Source organism: Pseudorca crassidens, chromosome 18 (assembly GCF_039906515.1).
Source record: "Pseudorca crassidens isolate mPseCra1 chromosome 18, mPseCra1.hap1, whole genome shotgun sequence".
In the NCBI taxonomy this organism is placed as follows: Eukaryota; Metazoa; Chordata; class Mammalia; order Artiodactyla; family Delphinidae; genus Pseudorca; species Pseudorca crassidens.
In genome coordinates this window covers 45,983,199-46,006,965 of record NC_090313.1, presented here as the reverse complement: position 1 = coordinate 46,006,965, position 23,767 = coordinate 45,983,199, and the positions used below count along the sequence as shown (strand labels likewise).

General features: G+C 37.3%; 1 long non-coding RNA gene across 4 annotated transcripts; it reads right to left on the bottom strand.

The window, feature by feature from the left end:
• Positions 1 to 5,586: 5,586 nt before the first annotated feature.
• Positions 5,587 to 23,104, bottom strand: LOC137211237 (uncharacterized). 4 transcript variants are annotated; one of them, XR_010936967.1, is made up of 6 exons: positions 22,589 to 23,104; positions 15,282 to 15,452; positions 13,004 to 13,769; positions 11,969 to 12,032; positions 11,568 to 11,678; positions 5,587 to 7,218 (listed from the first exon to the last, which is right to left on the bottom strand). It is a non-coding gene; the product is annotated as an uncharacterized lncRNA (long non-coding RNA). The 4 variants fall into 4 exon arrangements; XR_010936965.1 differs by having other exon boundaries at positions 11,572 to 11,678; XR_010936964.1 differs by lacking the exon at positions 5,587 to 7,218 and having other exon boundaries at positions 10,086 to 11,678.
• Positions 23,105 to 23,767: the final 663 nt, after the last annotated feature.

Sequence of the window (23,767 nt, the reverse complement as noted above, 5' to 3'; positions counted from 1 at the left end):
TGGGTGCTGGTTGTCGGCACCAATCCTCTGTGCGGGAATCTCTCCACTTTGCCCTCTACACCCCTGTTGCTGAGCTCTCCTCCGTGGTTCTGAAGCTTCCCCCTCCCCCATCCCCACCCCCATCTACACCAGTGAAATGGCTTCCTAGTGTGTGGAAATGTTTCCTCCTTCACAGCTCCCTTCCAGTCGCTCAGGTCCCATCCCTATTCTTTTTCTGTTTTCTTTTGCCCTACCCAGGTATGTGGGGAGTTTCTTGCCTTTTGGGAAATCTGAGGTCTTTTGCCTGCGTTCAGTAGGTGTTCTGTAGGAGTTGTTCCACATGTGTTTCTGATGTATTTGTGGGGAGGACGGTGATCTCCACGTCTTACTCTTCCGCCATGTTGAAGGTTTCTATCAAACTCTTTAACACATTTGTGACTCAGCTTTACAATAGAGATTACAGATTTTATCTGTGAGATTTTATTCATACTTCTACAAATATTTTAATGTAGATATTACCACAGGAGAGCATATATTGTATTGATTGCAATATAAATGTCAGAATCAAAGACTATATTTAGGCTTTCAAAAACCACAGGACTAATTTTACCTGATGTACTTAATCAACTTAAAAATTTAGAAGTAGTTCTATTGCCTTTTCTCTTTTTGTATTCCTCAAAAAATGTGAATTGACTGAGACTTTATTTAGATATACCTAGAGACAACTGAATATCATAAATTTAAAAATTATTTAATGTCATACTATTTGTCTTTCATTACTCTACATTAGCACCTGTCATATTGCTTAAGATAGGGAGGACTTCAATAGATATCTGCTTCTCTAATAAGTGAATTAATAAAGTATATAGTCACATTCATAGAAATTAATTTAGACTTACTCATCATCATCTCATAATTCTTATATGGGCCGAACAAAAAATGAGTGACAAGGAAAATTTGTATTTTAATTATTTGAAAGTCAGTGAGATTTTCTAGAGGAATATATCACCACATCTGTGTGTCACCATTATTATTTGTATCAATTCCTCTTTCAATGTGAGGAAACTGGGCTGAAAATTACTAAGAGTTTTTCTTGTTAAATATAAATCTTGAGCAAATTATCAGGAAATATTTTCTTTCTGCTTGTTTTTCATCAAGGTAATTATTTTATACATGATAAACGATTTGACATTTAGTAAAGCCTCTAGTGCATCAATAGCATGATAATATCATGTGTAAGTTTTACATATTTTATAGCAAATAAGAGTAACTTTTCATTATTCATAAATTTACCTAAATATCAATTAAATTTTCAAATTTACTTCAGTAAATTAGTATATAGATTTCTCATGTGTATGATGACACAAAAGAAACTTAGATAGAAAACAGTGACATTTATCATAGGTGTGTTTAATTTAGGTGACTATGATTATATGTATGAGAGAGAGAGGGAGAGAGAGAGAGGAAGATCTAAACAGAGTGTAGAGGAGAGAGATATTTAAATAGGGTGGACAAGTTGACATGTAAATTACTCAATGAGCTTATGCTAGTGAGTAGGCATGAGAAGGAAGACAGAAAACTGCTTTCTATTGGTTAAATTCAACTGCAGCAAGACCTGTAATGGTTTGAGCATCTCACAATGCAGTGTATAATGTAGAGTGTTCACATGTATGATACAGATTTTTCATATCACTTGCTTACTAATTTTACCTCTAACCATTTTAAGAAACTTCAATGCCAGAAGATAAACTAACTGTACAACCTAATTAATAGGGTTCTTTATGGTTGACTTATGTAGAAAGATTTTGCTTATACTAATTCACTTTCCATACTTAATTTCAAGCTTACTTTCCACCTTTAAACTTGTATTTATAACTCTAAGCTACCTTCTAAGGCAAGTGCATATTTCTAAATTTTAAAAATCTCTTATTTATTAAAAAAGCCAGAATAATATAGTATTATATTCTCTATATCCTTGAATAAAACATTCTATTGTTATACTGAAATGAAAAAAGAGAGAGCTATTTTAAGTAGTGTCTTGATTACTAATTAATAAATTACCATAGTGGTCCCCAAAATTCTTTTCACCACTCTGACAAACTTGAGAAATATTTCACAGTTCCCATCATGCAAGTAATTTTCAAATGGGAATTAAGCACTCTGAAATGAATATTAGAAAAGTGAAAGGACAGAGAACTATAACTAGGGAGGAGACTTCTCAAGTGATTCTTACATATTTTTGGGGAGTTCTCTTAAGAATCATTGACATGAAAAGATTGGCATATATGCTGCATAATTGATTCACACACACACACATTTAAGAAAGAAGAATAACAGTAAGGAGGAAAGGGGACAAAATGCAATGAAAGGCAAAAACACACAAATCAAATATTGAATAGTTTATAGCTTTGTCTAGTGGTAACTTATTTGTATCATCTGACTCATCTCTCTCAGATATTTTATGAAAATGTCTAAAGTGAAGGAATTTATGATAGATTCTTAATTGGAGGCCACAGGCCCAAGGAAGTAACACTGGCTGTGTGGCCCTTGCTGCTTTGCACTTTTCCCTAATACTTGAACTACCCAGTCACTCACATTCTATTTTAAATATCTTATCATACAATTGCAATAAAATACATGAAATATTTCTTCCTGTTAAGTAAATTATTAACAGCAAAACAAGTTAAAAACTCTCCAGGCTTCAAGGCAGATGATATATCCAGGGACACCAAACAATAAGCATAAAATAGAAGACTTTATGCATATGATAATGATGACATTTCATCTTGTCTCTTTAGCATTCAAAATCTTACAAATATTTGATGTCACTTTGGCTTAGGATTTATTAAGATTGCTGTCTTTTCTATTTACCCACAAAAGAATTTGCCAGAATATTAAAATCAACAATGCCATGGATTTTAAACTAACTGCAAGAGATAAAGTCCAAGAAGACCTTAACATTTCTATCAGCTTGACTAAACCTCAGGCAGGCTTCTTGCTGCTGTTAGGTTCCTGACCTTTTCTCATAGCAGCTCTTACAGATTCCAAATGGCCTAACCACAGAGGTCCCTCCTCTTCCATTTCTTAAACTATGTACTTGAGAAAACTTGTCTTTCTTTGTGCCTTGAAGTGTACGTAAATTCTTTCAAAAAGTTTCTTGCTGGTTTTACAATCCAGGAATGTCTTTTTCAAGGACCAAGGAGCCATCACTTTGAAATGTAAATATCGATCAAACAGTGTTCCCCTGTGCCAGTTTCTCTGGGAGGGTAAGGAGCCAAACTCTTATGACAGCCTTGCTTCAATTAGTAAAACTTCCTCCTGTCATGAGATATCTGGATAAGGCCAATTAGCAAACATAGATAGCCTTACAGTTCCCTCCACCCCAGCTCTTAAAAACTCCTGCCCTTTTTTCTGTGGAGTTGAGTTCAGAACACACTCTGGTCTCCCTCTAATTGCAATAACCTTGAATAAGTTCTTCCTTACCTGTTTACTTTTTCCAGTGAAATCTTTTCTTTGATAGTTATTATCAAGGTTTATAGAATACTTTGGTATATTAAAAGCCCAAAAGAAATTAAGTCTTGCTGTCCTCTGAATTCTAATGAAGAACATAATTTATCTGAAACCCATCAATGTTACGATTATTCATATATTTATTTTTATATATTTTGTATTAATATAATTATATTGATTTAAAAATAAATCTTCAGTGAATCTTCAAATTTTAAACAATTTCATTGAATACAAGTATCTGTATAAAAACTGGTAATAGGAGCTGAGATTTAATAAATAATTTGTCATGCAATATAAATTGTGCCTGTTTTCACACATTGCCAAATGGTATTCTTGTATCTCCCTGTAAAGGAGATACTATTATCATTCCAACAGAAAACTGAGGTTTAGACTAGTTAAGAAAATTGACAGAGGTCACACACTTTGTGAATTTTGAGCCTGAACAAACTTGAAGCCTGAAGTTTTCTATGATTTTGTTTATTTGTAGGGGTAATTATGGTATTTTACAATCATTTTTGGTTATTTCTATAATGATTACATCGGAACATATTCATCTCAGAAATGCCATCTCATTAACTGTACACACATTTGTTTATTCTAGGAATGATGTTTTCCACGTATATTCATTCTGCAAATATCTGAAATTGCACATTTAAGGCTCAACTTTGTTTTAATTATTTCTAATTAAAATTATCTTAGTTAAAAATACCTTTAAAAATATGATACAATGATACTTTCCATTTATTCTAGTCATATTTCAATGATATTATTTTTTAATGGTGTGTGATCTTTGATTCATATAAAGTGGTTTGTCCCTACATTAAATGAGTCCAAATTGCTGTTGATGTTTTGCTGTGCAGATTGATAACATATTCAATTTTTCTTCATTTCAGGTTTTATAAGCACTATCAAATAAACATGTTCCAGCTATGAGTCTACCATTCACAATAAGTAGGTTAAGACTGAAAAAGCTAAATAACCATTTTGTGCGAAAGGTAACCCTAATTAATATAATATTAAGTGAATTCCTGTAGTTTAAAACCATCTATGTATTTTCTTTGGCATATATATATATATACATATATATATATATATGTATATATATATAAACCCTAACCTAATTATATACAATACATATAGGCTTGAGGCAAATGAAATTGAGTTTCAATCCTCTCTAATACATAGTTTCATGTGCCACAAATTTTCACAGATACCAAAGAATCTTCCACATAATGGAAGTAAAAATAATAATAAACTTTCTATACAATAAGGTTATTTAAGATTAACTTACAATACAATACTATTCTCTATTTGTTTTTATCTTTACTTACTTTATTCTGCATCATTTTTTTGAATTTGTATAAAAATCAAATATATCTTGTATAGTCAGGCCTCTTTCAATTGCAACTAATGGAAATTCACTTCTAAGAAGCCAAAACAACAGAAGGCAATTATATTTATTAATTAAACAAAAAAGAAAAACAAAACATGATTTCAGAAGTGGCTAGCCCAAAGTTTTTAATGAAATCAGTGACTTTTTATTCTCTTATCTCTGTTTTTCGCTGATGGTTTTATGATCTCAAGTCAGCTGGATTCATGGCTGGCTATTTCCTAGGTTTATATTCTTAGAGTTCTGTGATCAAAGAGGAAAAGGAACGACTTCATCCTCAAAACAATTTGAAAATTCCTAGGAAAGGACACAGACATACTTGGATCATGTCGTATGCCTACAGCTTGAACCAACATCACTGCTGAAGAGGGGATGCATGTTTATCTCTGTAACAGGGATAGAATAGGATGAATGGATGGCTGGTGTGCAAGTCTAAGGGACTGGTTAGTGAAAAACAGTATACAAGTGTTTCATACTCTAGTAACAGAAATAAGTGACAGGGGTATATAGCAAAGAACTGAAATTTCCTCTGAAAAATTATGATGTGCTTAATTTTTATGTTCTTTATCAAGAATTAACATTTCATATACAGCATTGTTAATTGCAAATAAAACAACTTCTCCACGTAGTAATATAAATGACATAGGCTAGCCTCATTAGATTAATAAGCCAATGACTCTAATTTTCTAATTATGCACAATGCACCATTTCTTTCAAAATAAGACATCTTTTAATTAGATAAATATGTCATCTATAGGTCATTGACAGCTAAGATGATCACTGATGATTCAGTTTAGTCCAAGGTAACTTAATACTCCCATGGGATTTCCAGAAAAATTTCATCTTTGAATCAAAAAGTTCTTTTCTAGTAAAGGATAATAGAGAAGTAAAATAAATTTCCAAATCCTTAACTTTTTCATACAGAGTAATGTAACCCAAGAGATAAATGCAACATTTCCCAGAAACACGTGTGAAGATGTCCTTTCAGTGGTGCAAACTAATTGTCTGAAAGAAAGCATATGATTGAAAAAGAAAGATTTTATTTAAAAATAAAATATTTTTTATTGTCAATATTTAATAAAATGTCATTCTTCTTAAGAAGAAGAAATATAAAATGTACTCAAAAGAAAAATATTTGGACCACCAAATAGTCATGGAAAACAATCCTTTCCATTTTTTATGTTCATCTATAAGAATATTAAAATTGATGCTCTGGGAATATTTGCTAAATATATTCTTTTAAAAAGTAATAAAATAATAGTACTTCAATTGAATGATTGCAAGTGGTATAAATATTATTGCAAACACATAACAAATTGTCTATTTAAAACAAGTGTCCTGTAAAGATTACAATTAGAAATAGAACAAAAATTTTTCATTTTCCCCCCAGTCTTCAAGCCAGTTGTCCAAATAGCATAATGCCAAATAATAAACCAAATAGCATAAGGCCAAATAATGAACATGATTATTAATATCATAGAATATTTTCATATCTATAGTTCTTACACAGAATATTATCAAAATGTTTTATATTCTTACTTATGGTGTCTTATCAGATTTGGCATGTAAACTAATCTTTATAAAGTTACTTATTCCACAAATGATATTGCAACAAAACACACTTATTTATAAAGATAAAAACTTTAGATATGAGATTTGGCATAATATTTTCTGTTTGTTGCAAAGGGATAATTTCATTTTTTCTCAGTGTTTTAATATCCTAAAAGAACAAAACCTTATGTTATTTGTGGACTTAAAGTTTAAAAATCAGAATAGGGATACAATACATAGATGTACATCATGTTAATTTTTAATAAACCTCCTTTATAAAAATATTTTGGAATTATTATTCCATTTCCTTATGATATAACTAAAATTTGTTTTTCTGCTAATCTTTTCATTCAAAAGTCCAGTTTATTACCTTTTTTCTGTACTTATAATGCATAAACTTGAACAAAATATTCCTGTAAGAGAATATTGCTATATGTTAGCTGAGTAGATTCTTCAGGGATTTCTGGATTCTAGCACACATTTCCATGGATTTTTATCAAGCATCTCTCTGTCTATATAAAACAGATTTAGATCATATGCTCTCAAAAATAACTGAAATGTGAGAATAATATTTTGTTTTCCCAGTACGCGGGCCTCTCACTGTTGTGGCCTCTCCCGTTGCGGAGCAACAGGCTCCGGACGCGCAGGCTCAGCGGCCATAGCTCACGGGCACAGACGCTCTGTGGCATGTGGGATCTTCCCGGACCAGGACACGAACCCGTGTCTCCTGCATCGGCAGGCGGACTCTCAACCACTGCGCCACCAGGGAAGCCCAAACGTACCGTTATCTAGGATACAAATAATAACAAATTCAAACAATGTGTGAATAGAGAATACATACTAAAAACCTATCATGAAAGTATGATGGCCAAGAACTCTCGCGGTAAAACGTCAGACAAAAACCAAAACAAATGATCATGACTTCTAGTAGTTCTGGGGCTGAACAACCTACTCATTTAAACAAAAGCACAGGTATTAAAAACTATTACATGAAAGGAAACTATCATGAGTCATTTATTTAGGTGTTGAGTGGACCATCACATTAAAATAACTGGAGTCTTTCAACACCCCATGACATACAGAAATAGCAAGTCAGACATATGGATCTGACAGGATATGATACAACCCTTACAAACTCTCACTACAGAAGAATGGACACACGGTGTCATTAACCAACTAGCCAAATGAATACAAACAGCCAGTAAACCTCACCAGGAAATCAAATGAATACAAAATAAAACAAAATGTGGTTATTCTCCTATCAGATTAAGCCAAGATTCTGTAAGAAAAGTCTTCAAAATGTCTGTAATTTTTCCACGTTCTGCAGTACGCCATGGCCAGAAACCAGACACACCAGGTGGTAGAGGTTCAGGACCATAACATTCTTTACCAGCAGAGTGTTTCATTCCATTACTTACAGGTTGCTTTGCAGCCAAGCCTATGTTTGACAAAGCATGAAAAGAAGGAATCAAGATGCACCAAAGGCCTACAGAGAAACTGTCACATGTGTACACCTTGAAAGGAATCAACCAGGCACTTGACAATGATGCCAAGGCCATTAAAAAAAAGAGGATCGTTTTGTACAAAGGTTTTACATAAGCCAGCATCTTTAAAAAATATAAGTTCTCTACAGTAACAAGTTATTTTAACTAAAACAAAAGTATTGAGATGTGCAGAAATGCAAAAATAAATTTTTAAAATAATCCCAAAGTATGATACATTTTATGTATTATGCAGAAACACTCAAGTTTACTGAATCTTAGAACACCTTTGGCATTTCTGAATCTCAAGGACACACAAGCACAGATACACCCATGACTTCTGCCAAACAGAATCTTCAGAATTAGACCAAAATTTCAATTTAAGATGAATTTTTCTATGTAAAGACAATAAAAGTTGTAAGGCTGCAAGTTGCTGGGTGGCAGGTGAGTCAGTGTTACTCTCCTATAAGCCTGTCAACCTTCACTGCTCCTTTGATTTCATATAGAAAATACACAAAAAAACAAATGAAACCCATGGGATAAAAGAGTGAAATGTGGAGACTTATCCTATATTTCAGTAGTAAAGAGGCAAGTATCTTTATATGAAATATTTGGTTGCAAAAACTAGACCTACATGTTAATATTTTATTTAGAACAAGCCACATATTAAAATTCACATTTAAATATTTAATTTGAACTTACTGAAAACAAACATCATAGGTTAAAAGGGTTATATTTATCCTTCAAAGCTACTACATTTTGTGTTATTTTATTTATTTATTTTAATAGATCTTTATTGGAGTATAATCGCTTCACAATTCTGTGTTAGTTTCTGTTACACAACAAAGCGAATCAGCCATATGCATACACATGTCCCCATATCCCCTCCCTCTTGAGCCTCCCTCCCACCCTCCCTATCTCACCCCTCTAGGTCATCGCAAAGCACTGATCTCCCTGTGCTATGCTGTTGCTTTCTACTATATCTGAGCAGCATTAGGATGCAGGGTAAAATGGAGTGTATGTGGTAATATAGGACAAATATTTCATAGAGTGTAGCTTATTGATAATCACCACACGATCCTGTGAGATTTACATGCCTCTTAAAAATATATAGGAGCTCAGTTCATTTTGTGCTGTTTTATTATGTTTTTTAACTTAATTACCATCAAAAAAAATGTTCGTATGCATGTGGTTTGTATGTGTATACCCTTCCTTTACTTTCAGAAACGAATGCAAATACATTTGTATTAAAATTTTTTTTAATTACACTTTTCTTGTTAGGCGATAAAAAAAATTTCTAATAAAAGTTCCCATCTTTTTTTTAGGCATACATAATTACAATATAAATGTGACACCATTCACACCATTATTTCACCCCTATACTCACCTGGATCTAGGTATAGAGCCAGATACTGATTTGGCTTACCTCTATGTCTCCAAATAACTGAGGCAAATACAAAAAAAAAAGCCCAAGAAATAAAATTACTCTTAAAATAGCTCAATGAGTTTGTATATTTCAGTTACATTTCCACTTTGTTGAATCATGCTAAATAAAAAAAAAGTTTAACTGTTTTCTTCTCATTCCATGATGCCCTTTTATATACCGCCAGGTACTAATTCTACAGAATTCCTAATATACATGCTTTATTTATATATATTTCCATTTCTAATATCATAGCAAAAGTCAACTTAGCTATTTTAAGAATACTTTACACGTGATATAAATTTTTAATAATAATATCTAATTAGTGTGATACCACAAATCTTAACTTCTTTGTATGTACTATTTCATTATTAAAATATCACTCTCTTGAAATAACAATTGGCAGATGATCATAAGCTTTTTTTTGACTTCATAAACACTCTTAACAACTTCTATTTAATACGCTATTGTCCAAGCAAGTTGATTAATAGAGAATCAAAAACCTGGATTGAGAGTTGAGAGGCGGTTGAGAGTCCTCCTGCCGATGCAGGGGACACGGGTTCGTGCCCCGGTCCGGGAAGATCCCACATGCCATGGAGCGGCTGGGCCCGTGAGCCATGGCCACTGAGCCTGCGGGTCCGGAGCCTGTGCTCCACAACGGGAGTAGGCCACAACAGTGAGAGGCCCCGTACCACAAGAAACAAAAACAAAAACAAAAATACATCTTTAAGTAGAAAAAAAAAAAGCTGTATTTATGAAGATGTTTACAATAGTTTATTTTAGGTTATTTCCAGTTTTTCACCAATTTAAAAAATTGACCAACTCAATTAAAACCTTGTAAATACAATGTTAAAAAGTATAACTATGAATCACAGAATTTAAATTTAGTATGAAAAGAGAAGAATGGCAAATTATATTGAAGCTACGTGGAATTATGTTTATGGACAGCAGGAAGAGAAAATAAAAATGTAAATATTGCTTGATAGGATAATGGAATTAGAGGTAGTCTTTTAAATTTTTCATTCTTATGCTAATTCAATACCTTTATAAAACCCCCAAATCTTCAAACAACACATTTAAAAAAAATTGTGGTAAACTACACAAAACAGAAAATTTATCATTTTAACCATTTTAAAGTGGACCGTTCAGTGATATTAAGTCAACAAATTTTTAAAACTTTCAGAGGGCACCTGAATAAAAGATGTGTTGTCCATTGGTGATTTTAATGTATCTGGTATATAACTAAAGTCACCACAAAACTCTTTCTGGGAAATTGGCAGATCATAAACATAAAAAAATTTATTTTGCTTTATATTCAACCTTATTGTTCTGCTGTTTCAAAATTCAAAGTTACTCACAAGAAAGAGTTAGTTTCATATTAGATTTGGTTTCACAAATGCTCCTCCTGCTATTCATTCTTATCACCAACAAAAAAGGACAATTTGTGACTAACCATAATATGTTCCAGAAAATAAAAAGTTAAGGTCTCTTAGAAACAATACAAACGTTATCAGTAGAAGTGAATTCTAGGAAATTTATATATTCAGGAGAATGTGAAACTTACACCACTGATTGTTAAAGGCTTTTAAAAGCTTTCTATTACAATTACATTTCGTAACAAAATAATAGGCTTAGTTGTAAAATCCTGGGTTAACTACCATTTGGAAAATTAAATATACATTACAGTAAACATTTAGAAAATTGTTTTCTAAAATGTTCAATCTAGGTAAATAAACTTGTCTATAGAAGTCTTTTATAAGGATCATACCTATTTCAAGTTTTTTTAATCATTCACAGAAACAAGATATTACCTGATTCAAAAATTTAGGTAAGCATTTCTAAGAAAGAAGCAGGAAACAATGGGAAGGTTGGAACTGAGAAGAAATTTTGTTTCTTGTAGCGCAAAAGGTAATTCTGCATTTAAAAAAAATCATTCCTCAAAAGCACCACTACTAAAATTATCATCAAAGTGCACCCCAAATTACAATTGCAAAGTGTCAGAAGTAATTATCAACCAGGAAATATTTTCAAAATAACGAAGTTTTTATGAGATCCAAACAATAATGTTGGTTAATATTAACATCTCTTTAAATTCATTTATTATATCTATATTCTATAAATTCTCATAAGTCTCAAAATAATCATAGGCTTCCTAATATGCATGTGGTTAATATTGGCTGCTTTAATTTTAGCACACCAGAAAACATAAGGGGTATAGTTCAGAAAGAGTTACCAACTCTAATAGTAGCTTTTCCTTTTCGGTCACTTCCCCGAATTAGAGTTCTCTTTTTCTGTCTAGCAGCTTTGGATGGTTCCTTCACGATGGAGAAGTTATCCACTGGTACTGAGACAGAAACGATAAATATGCCATTTAAGTTTCAGGTAATTTAGGAGGGTTTGATCTTCATTGGAAATTAAGATACTTTAAGTTAATAAAAGGTTTTCAATCTGCATTTCTGGAAACCTAAATTAAAGCATCACACAGCATTTTCAAAAACAGAAAAGCCATTTCATTTGACTAAACACTTAGTTTTAAGATGGCAGAAAGTACCTTGATAATTTTCTTTTAAGAAAGAAAGAAAAACAAGCCATTAAAGAGAAATTCTTCCGAGAGAACTGAAATGTGTGATATACCTCTGACTTGGCACTCCTTCCATCTGGAGAACTTTCTGGATAACTGCTTTCATCACACAATGATCTAAAGTAAAATAAATTGAAATTAGAGTAATTAGTTCCCAATGAGTGGCTATTTCCATTTAAAACCAAAAGCCAACTAATTATTGCTTTTCCCATAAACTTAAATATGAAATCTACATTATGTAATTATACACTTATCTCCCCCTTTGTGTATTCTAATTTCTTCCTCAGAAACCTAAGATGCCATCTTGCAGACTGCCTCCAGTGGCTACTATTTTGGCAGCAGCAAAGGTCAACTTTAAACATTTTGCATCTAAAGTGGCTTTAGATACCTTTGGATAGAAAGTACAGTCTGAGCACTGTCCAGACACTTAGATACCTAAAGGGCATCTAAGATAACAAACCAAAGTCCTGATATTCCCTCAAAAGCTGCTCCTCCCATCAGCTCCCTTTTTCTAAGTGATACCACCCAGTTGCACACATAATCATCAACGACTTGTCTCCTTGTTACTATTCCCTTCATACCCCACATCTAATCTATCGGCAAGCCTTGTTAGTTACACCCTCAAAACACAACCTGAATTCAACCACTCTTCACTTGCTCCAAACTTCCAGCCTAAGCTAAGCCATAAACATCTCTTTTTTGGACCACTGTGATAGTCTCCTAACTGGTCTCCCTGTTTCTCTTCTTTATCCTCCCAAGTCCATCCTCTATACCAGGTCACCTTATTCAGATACTATTTGGATCATGCCGTTTTCCAGTTCAAAACCCTCTATTCATTTAGAATAATCCAAATCTTTACTCTGGCCTTCGAGACTTTACAAGAGCAGACCCCTGGCTAGCTCCTTGACCTCATGTCATACCACATCTTCTGCACTCAATCCTCTGACCATGTTAGCCTCCTTGCTTTTCCTTAAATACTCCACCCACCTACCTGCCTGCATATTCATTGCCTCCTTCCTTTTCCTTAAATACTCCACCCACCTATATGCCTGCATACTCATGGGCTACTTGTCCTGGAATGTGCTTACCCCAGATTTTCCATGGCTTGCTCCTCTCTTCATTCAGGTCTCCATTCAAATGCCACTTCTCCAGTGAAGCTGTCCCCTAACAAACCTGTCCAATGGAGTCCTACCTGCCCCCGCTCACTCTCTTTACATTAACATATTTTTGCACCTCCTACTATCTAAAATTATATTACTTATCTGTTTACTCATTTCTATCTGAACTCCTTCACTAGAATGTAAGCTCCATGAGGGCAAGACTTTTGTGTGTCTGGTTCACTGCTTTATCCCTAGTGCCTAAACACGTATCTGGCACACAATAGGTATTAAAATAATTACTTGTGAAACTGACAAACGAATAAAGTACTCCTTCCAAGAATTCAGAGGTTGCACAAGAAAGAAACAATGCTCTTGGTGGAAGCAGGCTTAGTATCTAGGTGCACCTCTTTCTGAGTAGAGATGAGAACAATTTACAAGTATAACTCACTTAAATGAGTAAATTATCTGCTAAAAACATAAGGGACGTACAACATTAGTAAAGTATCGGGGGTTTTTTGTTGTTGTTTTTGTGTTGCTTTTTTTTTTTGCGGTACGCGGGCCTCTCACTGTTGTGGCCTCTCCTGTTGTGGAGCAACAGGCTCCAGGCGCACAGGCTCAGCGGCCACGGCTCACGGGCACAGCCGCTCCGCAGCATGTGGGATCTTCCCGGATCGGGGCACGAACCCGTGTCCCCTGCATCGGCAGGCGGACTCTCAACCACTGCGCCACCAGGGAAGCCCAAAAGTACCGTTATCTAGGATACAAATAATAACAAATTCAAACAATGTGTGAATAGAGAATACATACTAAAAACCTATCATGAAAGTATGATGGTCAAGAACTCTCGCGGTAAAACGTCAGACAAAAACCAGAACAAATGATCATGACTTCTAGTAGTTCTGGGGCTGAACAACCTACTCATTCAAACTAAAGGGATCATCACAAAAGCACAGGTATTAAAAACTATTACATGAAAGGAAACTATCATGAGTCATTTATTTAAGTGTTGAGTGGACCATCACATTAAAATAACTGGAGTCTTTCAACACCCCATGACATACAGAAATAGCAAGTCAGACATATGGATCTGACAGGATATGATACAACCCCTACAAACTCTCACTACAGAAGAATGGACACACGGTATAACTAACCAACTAGCCAAATGAATACAAACAGCCAGTAAACCTCACCAGGAAATCAAATGAATACAAAATAAAACAAAATGTGGTTATTCTCCTATCAGATTAAGCCAAGATTCTGTTAAGAAAAGTCTTCAAAATGTCTATACCCTTTTGATGCAACAACTCTCTTTCTAAGAATTTAACCAAAAGAAATAGTCAGAGATATAGGTAGGGATATATATCAGAGTACAATTTGTAACTGAAAAACTGGACAAAGCTTATATACAAGAAAGGATAAGCTATGTGCACTGTGGCATATTCATATAATGGAATACTGAACAATCACAAAAAATGATGCAGGAGATGCAAATTTACTGACTTGCTAAAATGCTCATACTAAATTAACTGAAAAATGTTATAAAATTTGGAGTAATCCTACTTGCATAGAAAATGGAGAGGTACTCATTTTTGTAGTTTTACATTTTTTTACAAGTGCTACAAGCCAGTGTTTGTGAGAGGCAGGCTTCACATCCACTGTTGGGGTGTACTACAGATTGGCATAGCATTTCTGGATGGTAATTTGGCCATGTGTATCAAAAGTCTTAAAAATATGTCACACTCAGGTCATTCCACTTCTAGTTCCTTATTCTACAGAAGTAATCCCGATGGACACAGAGATGTATATACAACGTATTCACAATGTTTCTGACAGGGAAAAACAAACTGTCTAAATCTAATGGCAAAGAATTGATTAAACTATGGGACATCAATATGATGCTATACTACATGATACATCATTAAATGAAAAAAGCAGGACTATGAAATAGCAAGTATACTACAATTTTATTTTTGTTATCCCTAAGTGTACAAAATATATTCATAGAAAAAAAAGACTGAAAGTATATACACCAAAATGAACAGTGATTATGTCTGGGTATTAAGATTATAGGTAATTGTTCTCTTGTAACTCTGCATTTTCTACAATGAATATATGCAACTCATAGAGAAAGTTTACAAGCAAAATAAAACCTATCAGAAAAATGAGGCTTTAAAAAAAATTCCTATCATGACAGTATCAAGCCAAAAGCTAAGCATGTATCTTATTAAAAATTCAATTATTTTCAATTTTAGAATTTACTTACAAGCCACAAATCCTCACTAAGAGATTCTGCAAAAGCACTTGCACCCAGGTCACCAATGAGCATGTCGCAGTTCAGAGTGATGCGTCTCAAACCAGCCATACAGTCAAGATCAGGTCTCCTGGAATGAAGACTCTCAGCCCAGGTTTCTTCGTGCCTTCTGGTAGTCTGATACTTCAAAGCTTTAATGGGACAAAATTAAGATGCTTCAATAAGGAAACAGGGTGTGCCTACTGAGTATGGCTCATTATGTCAGAGATTTACACACACACGTATCAAGCATATGTGCCAGGAGCATCAAGCTGAGAAATTAAACAGTCAGTTCTGCTTTACGAGTCCAGTGACCCACATTCTAGTCCGTCAGTGATTAGATTCCAGTCACTGGATGACCTGTTTCTGAACAGTTATGTAAAGTTGGACAACTCAATTACAGTCTATGAATTATTTTCCTGATCTTCTAAGTCAGGGAATTGGTTCTAAATTCTATCATTGCTGAGGCTCTAAATGTCATCATTCTGTCCCCCACTGGTCTCCAAACACCTGACTGGGCAACCCATAAGAAAACTTTTTAATATGCATCTTATTTATTAACAAATTATATACACGAAGTTCTATACATATACTGTATGTACATTATAAACCACACAGATATTTTAAAAATGATACAAAGGCAAATAGGTTCTAATATTTTCTTTTCCTAAATCTAAGGCATTATTTTATTATTATTATTTTTTTTAAATATTTATTTGGCTGTGCCAGATCTTTACTTGCAGCATGCCGGATCTTTTAGTTGTGGCATGCGGGCTCTTAGTTACGGCATGCATGTAGGATCTAGTTCCTTGAGCAGGGATCGAACCCGGGCCCCCTACATTGGGAGCGCAGAGTCTTAACTATTGGACCGCCAGGGAAGTCCAAGGCATTATTTTAAAAACTGTATTACAAAATAGATCTCACATGCTACCTAGGGTATGCACACAAACTTTAGAGGCCTGGACTATGCAGAGCCAGCTTGATGTGCCTTGGGAAAATTATGGTTTGACATTTAACCACAAGTACTGTCTTAAAGACATTCAATTCTTTATATTCATAAAATAAATTATGGTAATAGGGAACACTGACTTTAAATGAAAAAAGTCTTATTACATTCTTGAAAAAATAAAAGACTCAAAGTGCCTTTGACACTCTAAAACGAAAATCATTTGTGTCATTTTCCTATTAACAATAACTTATAAAAGCTGCAAGCAGAAATAACAGCAATCACTTACACAGTGCTTATTAAGTGCCAGGCACTATTCATACAAATTAGTTCATTTAAACCTCATAATGAGGCACAGAGGTTAAGTGATTTGTCCATGGTCACTTAGCTATGAAATGGGAGAAAGGGAATTTGAACCTAGGCCATTTGGCTTCGGCACCCAAGTTCTTGACTGTTTTCAACCACAGGGGTCAATGCACTTGCCCTGTATAGGCTCAAAGAATTTTTCAATTTTTAAAATCTAAATTTAAACATTTCCAGCTTTGTGGGCTATACAGTTTCTGTTGCAATTACTCAACCCCACTGGCGTAGGGTGAAAGTAGCCATAGCTACCATGTAAACAATGGGTGCGACTATGTTCCAAAAAAACTTTCTAAACAATGGGTGCGACTATGTTCCAAAAAAACTTTCTTTACCGGGCGACAGGCTGGATCTGGCCCACCAGCCATAGTTTACCTATCCCTGATCTGCACCATCAAACTATTAAAAAGGCTTCATGTCAAATTATTAAATACTTTAGGCCTAAATACAGTCATTATAACCACTGTAAAGTTGGTAAGGCATTATTTTAAAAACTGTATTTACAAATTGCTGGTGTAGTGATTTTATTAGTTTATAAACTACAGCAGCTAATAAACACTTGATTCATTTAAGTCTTGAAGACTATAATGGCATAGTTTTTTGACAGTATCACAATCAGTGTTTTCAGTAACTAAAACTACATAAAAATATTATTATGTATTATATATTAAATCTCTTATTTCTAAAATTAAGTGGACTATCTTTACTAAATGGTAGAATCCCAAACTGAAAACTGGTCATATTCTTTCAACAAAACGAAAGCTGCACTCACAGGTATCAAAAGACAAAAATTAACTGCCATTTGTACCAATATATTAATGTGCTTCAATCACATATGTTTTCATGAAAGTTCAAACATGAAAAAATCACCTTTAAGATCTTGGCCATGTGATCTGCTCCCTGCCATGTCAGATTACACCCCGTGAAGTTTACTGTCTTAAGAGTGATAGAGTTCTTTACACCTTGACAAATAACAGAAAAACACACACACACACACACACACACACACACACACACACACACACACACACTAAGATGAAGAGCCTATACATTTGTCAATCTTGACTTATTTGCTTTTCTACATACCTTTTGAGAGATAGGAAAAAAAAGAAAAACCTAAAAATCTTAAGACTCTTCCTATTTTCATTTCCAATGATACATGCCAATCTTGATGATCAATCAGCGATTTAAATGTCAACTATAAACCCAGTATTTTATTAGCTGCTATGCAGTATACTAGATCAATAGAAGAGAGAGGACCTCAAACCCTCTGTTCCCTCAAATTGAAGGCAGGTTTCCTGACCCCTCCAGACCACTACTGGACACAGGGAACACACACTGTTTCAGGACCCTAACTTACAGTCACCTGCTTTGTGATTACTTCCATGACTCCCCCCCACTAACACCACTGAGTTTGCTGCTCTTACGGGGTATGACATATATTTCCTATTTTAACACATACCACAGTTTATTATAATTATGACTGCAGATACATGTTCTAACAATTTAAAGATCATCATGACTTTTTTGCTCTTTATATCTTGCTATTTCTCTTCCCATAATGTTTCTTGAAGAGAAACATTAAAATACAGACAAACACAAAAAACAGAAAATATACAAAATGTGTGGTTTGTGGCTTAACACAAACTTAAGTAAAATTAGTTCTGACAGTATCCAGCATGACAAACTTCCATGGTACAAATGAGAATGGACCAAGGTTTGAGCAGGCACAGGAGACAACCCAGGCATGAACAACACCAAGATAAGGTAGACAGGAAGTAACATGGTGTGTAGGAAATCACAAGACCAGTCTGATGGGAAGAGACTTAAACAAGACTGAAACTCACTTTCTAAACCTCCATCTCCAAGTGGACAACTCCCAAGACACAGGTGCACCAAAGTGGCCGATTTATTCAATCCATTTAATGGGGAGGAACAGTTTAAAATTTTATTGGTTTAGTTTGCCCCAAAAGCAACTATCAAATGTTGGCAGGACACAATGAAGGCTTACCTTTGTTAACATAGTTAAGTCTCTCACACAACTACCCCACTTAGCTCCAGGTTCCTTAGCGCACACGACGCATTTACACAGCATTTAAGAGCTTTACACAACTAGAAGGTCACATCTTTATTCCTAATCGCAGGAACACGACTTCTGTAAACTTTATTTCTGTCACAACCTAAACCAAAATTATTGTAAAATGAGTGATTTAAACCATATATTTTATCATCATTAAAAAACATCTAAAGGGCTTCCCTGGGGGCGCAGCGGTTGAGAGTCCGCCTGCCGACGCAGGGGACACGGGATCGTGCCCCGGTTCGGGAGGATCCCACATGCTGCAGAGCGGCTGGGCCCGTGAGCCATGGCCGCTGAGCCTGTGCGTCCGGAGCCTGTGCTCCGCGGCGGGAGAGGCCACAGCAGTGAAAGGCCCGCATACCGCCAAAAAAAAAAAAAAAAAAAAAAGCATCTAAATAAAAAACAAAGCATCTATTCTCTGCTAAGAATTAGAAGCGACTCCTGCCCTTAAAGCCTTCATTAAGGAGGGAGATGCATAAACTCAAAATTTCAATCACATGAGATAAAGAACCATAACTTTTATGCACAGAGGTTCCTATGGAGGCAAAAAGTTATATCTAAGTGACGGCTTCATGATAACCCTGAAGTACAATCTAGAAAGATGAGAGTATGCAGACTTGGAGTACAATATGCATTAACTGCACAGGGAATATCTGTGCAAAGACACTCAAGCCTGACACCTGCTGGGCATATTAAATACTGCAGGTGGGGATGACTAAAGGCCAGGGGTCCAAGTGTGAGAAGAGACAGAAAGGAAAATAGAGATGCTGGACGAAGCAAGCCTGGCAGAGAGCATGGCTTCTATCCCACAGGTGATGAGGCCTGGGGCTACCACTGGCTGAGTAAGGGTGCCTCCGCTGATTAGAAAAAGGCACCCCGCTGCTGAAGGACCGATTAGATAAAGGGAGTGATCACAAAAAGCTCCCCTTCCTCAGGGCCAAAGAGCCCCACGAGGCTTGGCCGAGCACAGTTCAGACTAAACGCCTCTGTGCAGAGCACACGCTGAGAGGCTAGTATGCACTAACTCGGTGTGGCCAAGCCATTAGCAGCATTATTTTAAGCATATGTTTTTACGTTAGAAGATCACTTAAGCTGAGTAGGCAGATAAACAGAGGAACGGAGCCCAGGGGCCGTGAAACCACCCAGGAGCTTCTGCCATAGTCCAGGCAAAATGTAATATGGATGAAGAAGCAAATTTACGAGGAGGCCAAAATCTACAAGTTAGACCCACTGGATAAAAAACATAAAGAAAGTTCAGTGAAGGAACTCTGAAGAGAATGGGCTCAACAATAAATTTTTGTTACATTCAATGTAAAATATGTGGCAAAATTAAGTACCATGGCCTTTCAGGTCCCTTCCAGCTATAATTTCTTTTGATTTCTAACTTATTACTCTGCTTAAGTAAAGTCCCTTCAGAGGTACAGAACAGTTCCTACACCTGAATGGGATGCAAAGAATAATGTGACTTCTCTTCACCAAGGGGATGAGTTGAACTGTCCTTGCAGAAGAGATAACAGATGGTGTGAACCCCAGATCCTAGAAAAAGGCCAGGCACACAATAAGTATTCAGCTTTTTGAAAACAAATGAACAATCATTTCCTATCCTAAATCTTCACACCCTTCCTCTGCTGGCTACTTTCTCTCAGCTTATAAACATCCTCAAATATACTCACTTGAGAGGCCCACGCACCGCGATGAAGAGTGGCCCCCACTTGCCGCAACTAGAGAAAGCCCTCGCACAGAAATGAACACCCAACACAGCCATAAATAAATAAATAAAATTTAAAAAATAATATATATACATACACTCACTTAAAAAACTCTCAGACCCATGATTCTTTGTATCGTCTTGTGGGTAACCTAAGTATCTCCCATGCCTTCAAACACCTGTCCTCCCAAAAAGCCCAGATCTGAACCTTGGGCCCAGACCCGTCTACCAGGCCCCTCTACAGCACTGAAGATCAAGTAAGATCCTCTCCCCACCCCCAATCCCTTCCTACTGTGCTCTGTATCTCACAAAAAGATGCAGCTGTAAACTGTCACCCAAGCTTGCTGCCCTTCCTTTTCTAGCTGGTCACCAGGCCCCACCCATTCTCTCTCGGATCTCCAAAATGCAGTCCAACCTTTTATAACTTAAGTGGGACCTTTAGATTACAATTCACCCTGCACCCAATCAACTGCCTTCCACATGGAGGTCCGAGTGAGCCTCTAAACCAGAAGTCCATCTTATTGTTTATTAGGGTTTCCCACAGCCTTCAGGATAAACATCCAAACTTCTGACAGGACAAACAAGGCCCCTTTATGTTTGTCCCCACTAGGTTTCCAGTATCAACTCTCATTTCTTTCCCAAACCCTGAGTTCCAGTCCTGTACATTAGTTTTGCCATATTTTCTTATATTTCTCAACCTTTGACACACTGCTCCCTCCTGCCACCCCAGGAGGTTCTACATATCCTTAGAAGGGATGGCACCTCCTCCAAGAAGCCTACCCTGAACTTTCCCTTTTAAGATTCTGTGCTCTGCAAAGGGGAAAGGTGGCGGAGAGGGATAAATTAGGAGTTTGGCATTAACATATACACACGGCTGTATATAAAATAGGTAATCAACAAGGACCTACTGCATAGCACAGGGAACTCTACTCCATATCCTATAATAACCTGCACGGGAAAAGAATCTGAAAATGAATGGATATATGTATAACTGAATAACTTTGCTGTACACCTAAAACAAACACAATATTGTAAATCAACTATACTCTAATATAAAATAAAAATTAAATTAAAAAACAAAAAGATTCTGTGCTCTGCAGCACCAGAACTCACTTCTTCCGGAGAACTGACTACTGTGCTTGTGTTTACCTGCTGCCCAGTAGAAGGGGAGATTACCTAGGGCAGAAGCATAGTCTCCAGCAGCGCTTGGTTCTAACAACTCATTCAAGCGCCAGGATACTTTACACACATAAGGTGCTTAATTAATTGTAAGAACCCTCAGAAAGAGTGGTTTTTAATGTCATTTTACAAGTGTGGGGATTGCAGTTCAAAAGTAACCTGCACAGGCCACAGAGAGCATAAGCCCTGGAATTCAAACCCTAAGCTGCCTTCACACCGGTGCTCTTTCCACTATATGATATTGACTATTGAAAAAAAGATTTTTGGGGGCCTCCCTGGTGGCGCAGTGGTTGATAATCTGTCTGACAATGCACGGGACACGGGTTCTAGCCCTGCTCTGGGAAGATCCCACAGGCCGCTGAGCAACTACGCCCATGAGCCACAACTACTGAGCCTGCTCGTCTGGAGCCTGTGCTCCACAACAGGAGAGGCCGTGACAGTGAGAGTACCGCGCACCGCGATGAAGAGTGGCCCCTGCTCGCCGCAACCAGAGAAAGCCCTCGCACAGAAACGAAGACCCAACGCAGCTAAATAAATAAATTAAAACGAATTTATAAAAATATATATATATATTTTTTATTCTGAGACCTGTTTTAATGGAAAGGAAATGAAGCTGGGATATATCCATTTCCTAACCGCTTTGGTCTGTACCAGGCAAAGTCATTCAACACACCAGGTAACATCTGTGCAACCATTAAAGACGCTCCAAACTGTGCTAAGTGTTCTACATTGTAGAGTCTACAAGCATTAACAGAGTGAGTCCTTGTAACCGCCACGGAGAGTGGGTCTTCTTAACCCCATGCTACAGATGAGAACACTGAGACCTAGAAGCCTTAAGGCACTCGGCCGGGGTCACCGAGCTGGCAGGAGTCCTAGGCCGCACGCCTCGTCTAGTGCACGCACACCCGGGCACTGGGCACCGGTTCTAGTGCCCAGCCTCCACCTTGCACCATCTAAAACCCCACTTCGCAGCGCCCACACGAGAGCCCCTGGAAGCGGAAACTACAAACCTGTCTCGCCCAGCTGTGCCTGGAAGAAGCTCTGGATACAGATCAGGGGCAGAGGGTGCTCAGGGGCGGCACCCAGTCCACCCCGTGGAAGGGGTCAGCGTTAAGTCCAGTAGGCCCTCCCGCAGGCAGAGAGGCACTGAGTCCTGCAGCGCACACAGGTCCTCACAGCGCGGGAAGAAGTCGGCTGCTGTGTCGCAGCGCAGCTTCACCGAGTGATCACGGCCCGAGCGCGGCTTCGGGGACGCTGGCTGTGGACACGATGCCCACACCCGCCTGGGGTCCCCGGCTCGCCTCCCGGCCCCTCGGGCGCTCACCTCCCGGCGGCTGCGGCCCTGCAGCGTGCGCAGGACCCGCGTCGCAGCCAGACGACGCAGGGCCACGAGCCCCAGCTAGGCCAGCCCCTCCAGGCCGCGCTCCCGCGCCGCCTCCCGCGCGAATCGCCAGCCCTTGGCGCCAGCCTCGTAGCCCTCCGCGCGCGGGGACGCTGTTCAAACCGGCGGCGGCTCCGTGGGGGCGGGGCTCGAGGACGACTGCGCGCTCGCCGTGCGTCCGCACGCAGCCCCGCCTCACATGGGGACGCGGCCTGAGGAGCAGGGGCGGGAGCTTTGAGACTAGCGCAACGCGAAAGGTAGGAGGTGTGGAGAATTTGGGATTTACAAAAAGCGTTTGCTGACTCATCCAGTGAGACATGGTTGTATCAACGCATTTTAAAAGTAGTAAAACTCCCAATAAGTGTCTGTGCTCGCCCCGCCCAGGAGAGAGCGTGCACTCCGTGAGGGACACATGAGAGGCTGAGTGAACGTCTGCCTGTGGTCCCTTACCTGGTGCAAGGGTGTGTGAATTTCTGCGGTGAGCTCTTAATTTCTGTAGTTTCTGCTGACTTGACACGGTGGTTGGCAAATGGTGACGTATTCCATGCATTCACGACATGATCGTGGTTACTAATAATTACTTTGTTCTCTCTGTGCATGTCTGTGTCCTAATATTTTCTTTTTATAAGAACACCAGTCATATTGGATTAGAGCCCACCCATTTGACCTCATTTTACCTCAGTTACCTATTTAAGGGCCTTATCTCCAAATACAGTCATATTACGAGGTATTGGGGGTTAAGACTTCCACATATTAACTTGAGCAGGACACAATTCAGCTGATAATAGAAGGTAAGAGTAATTTAAGC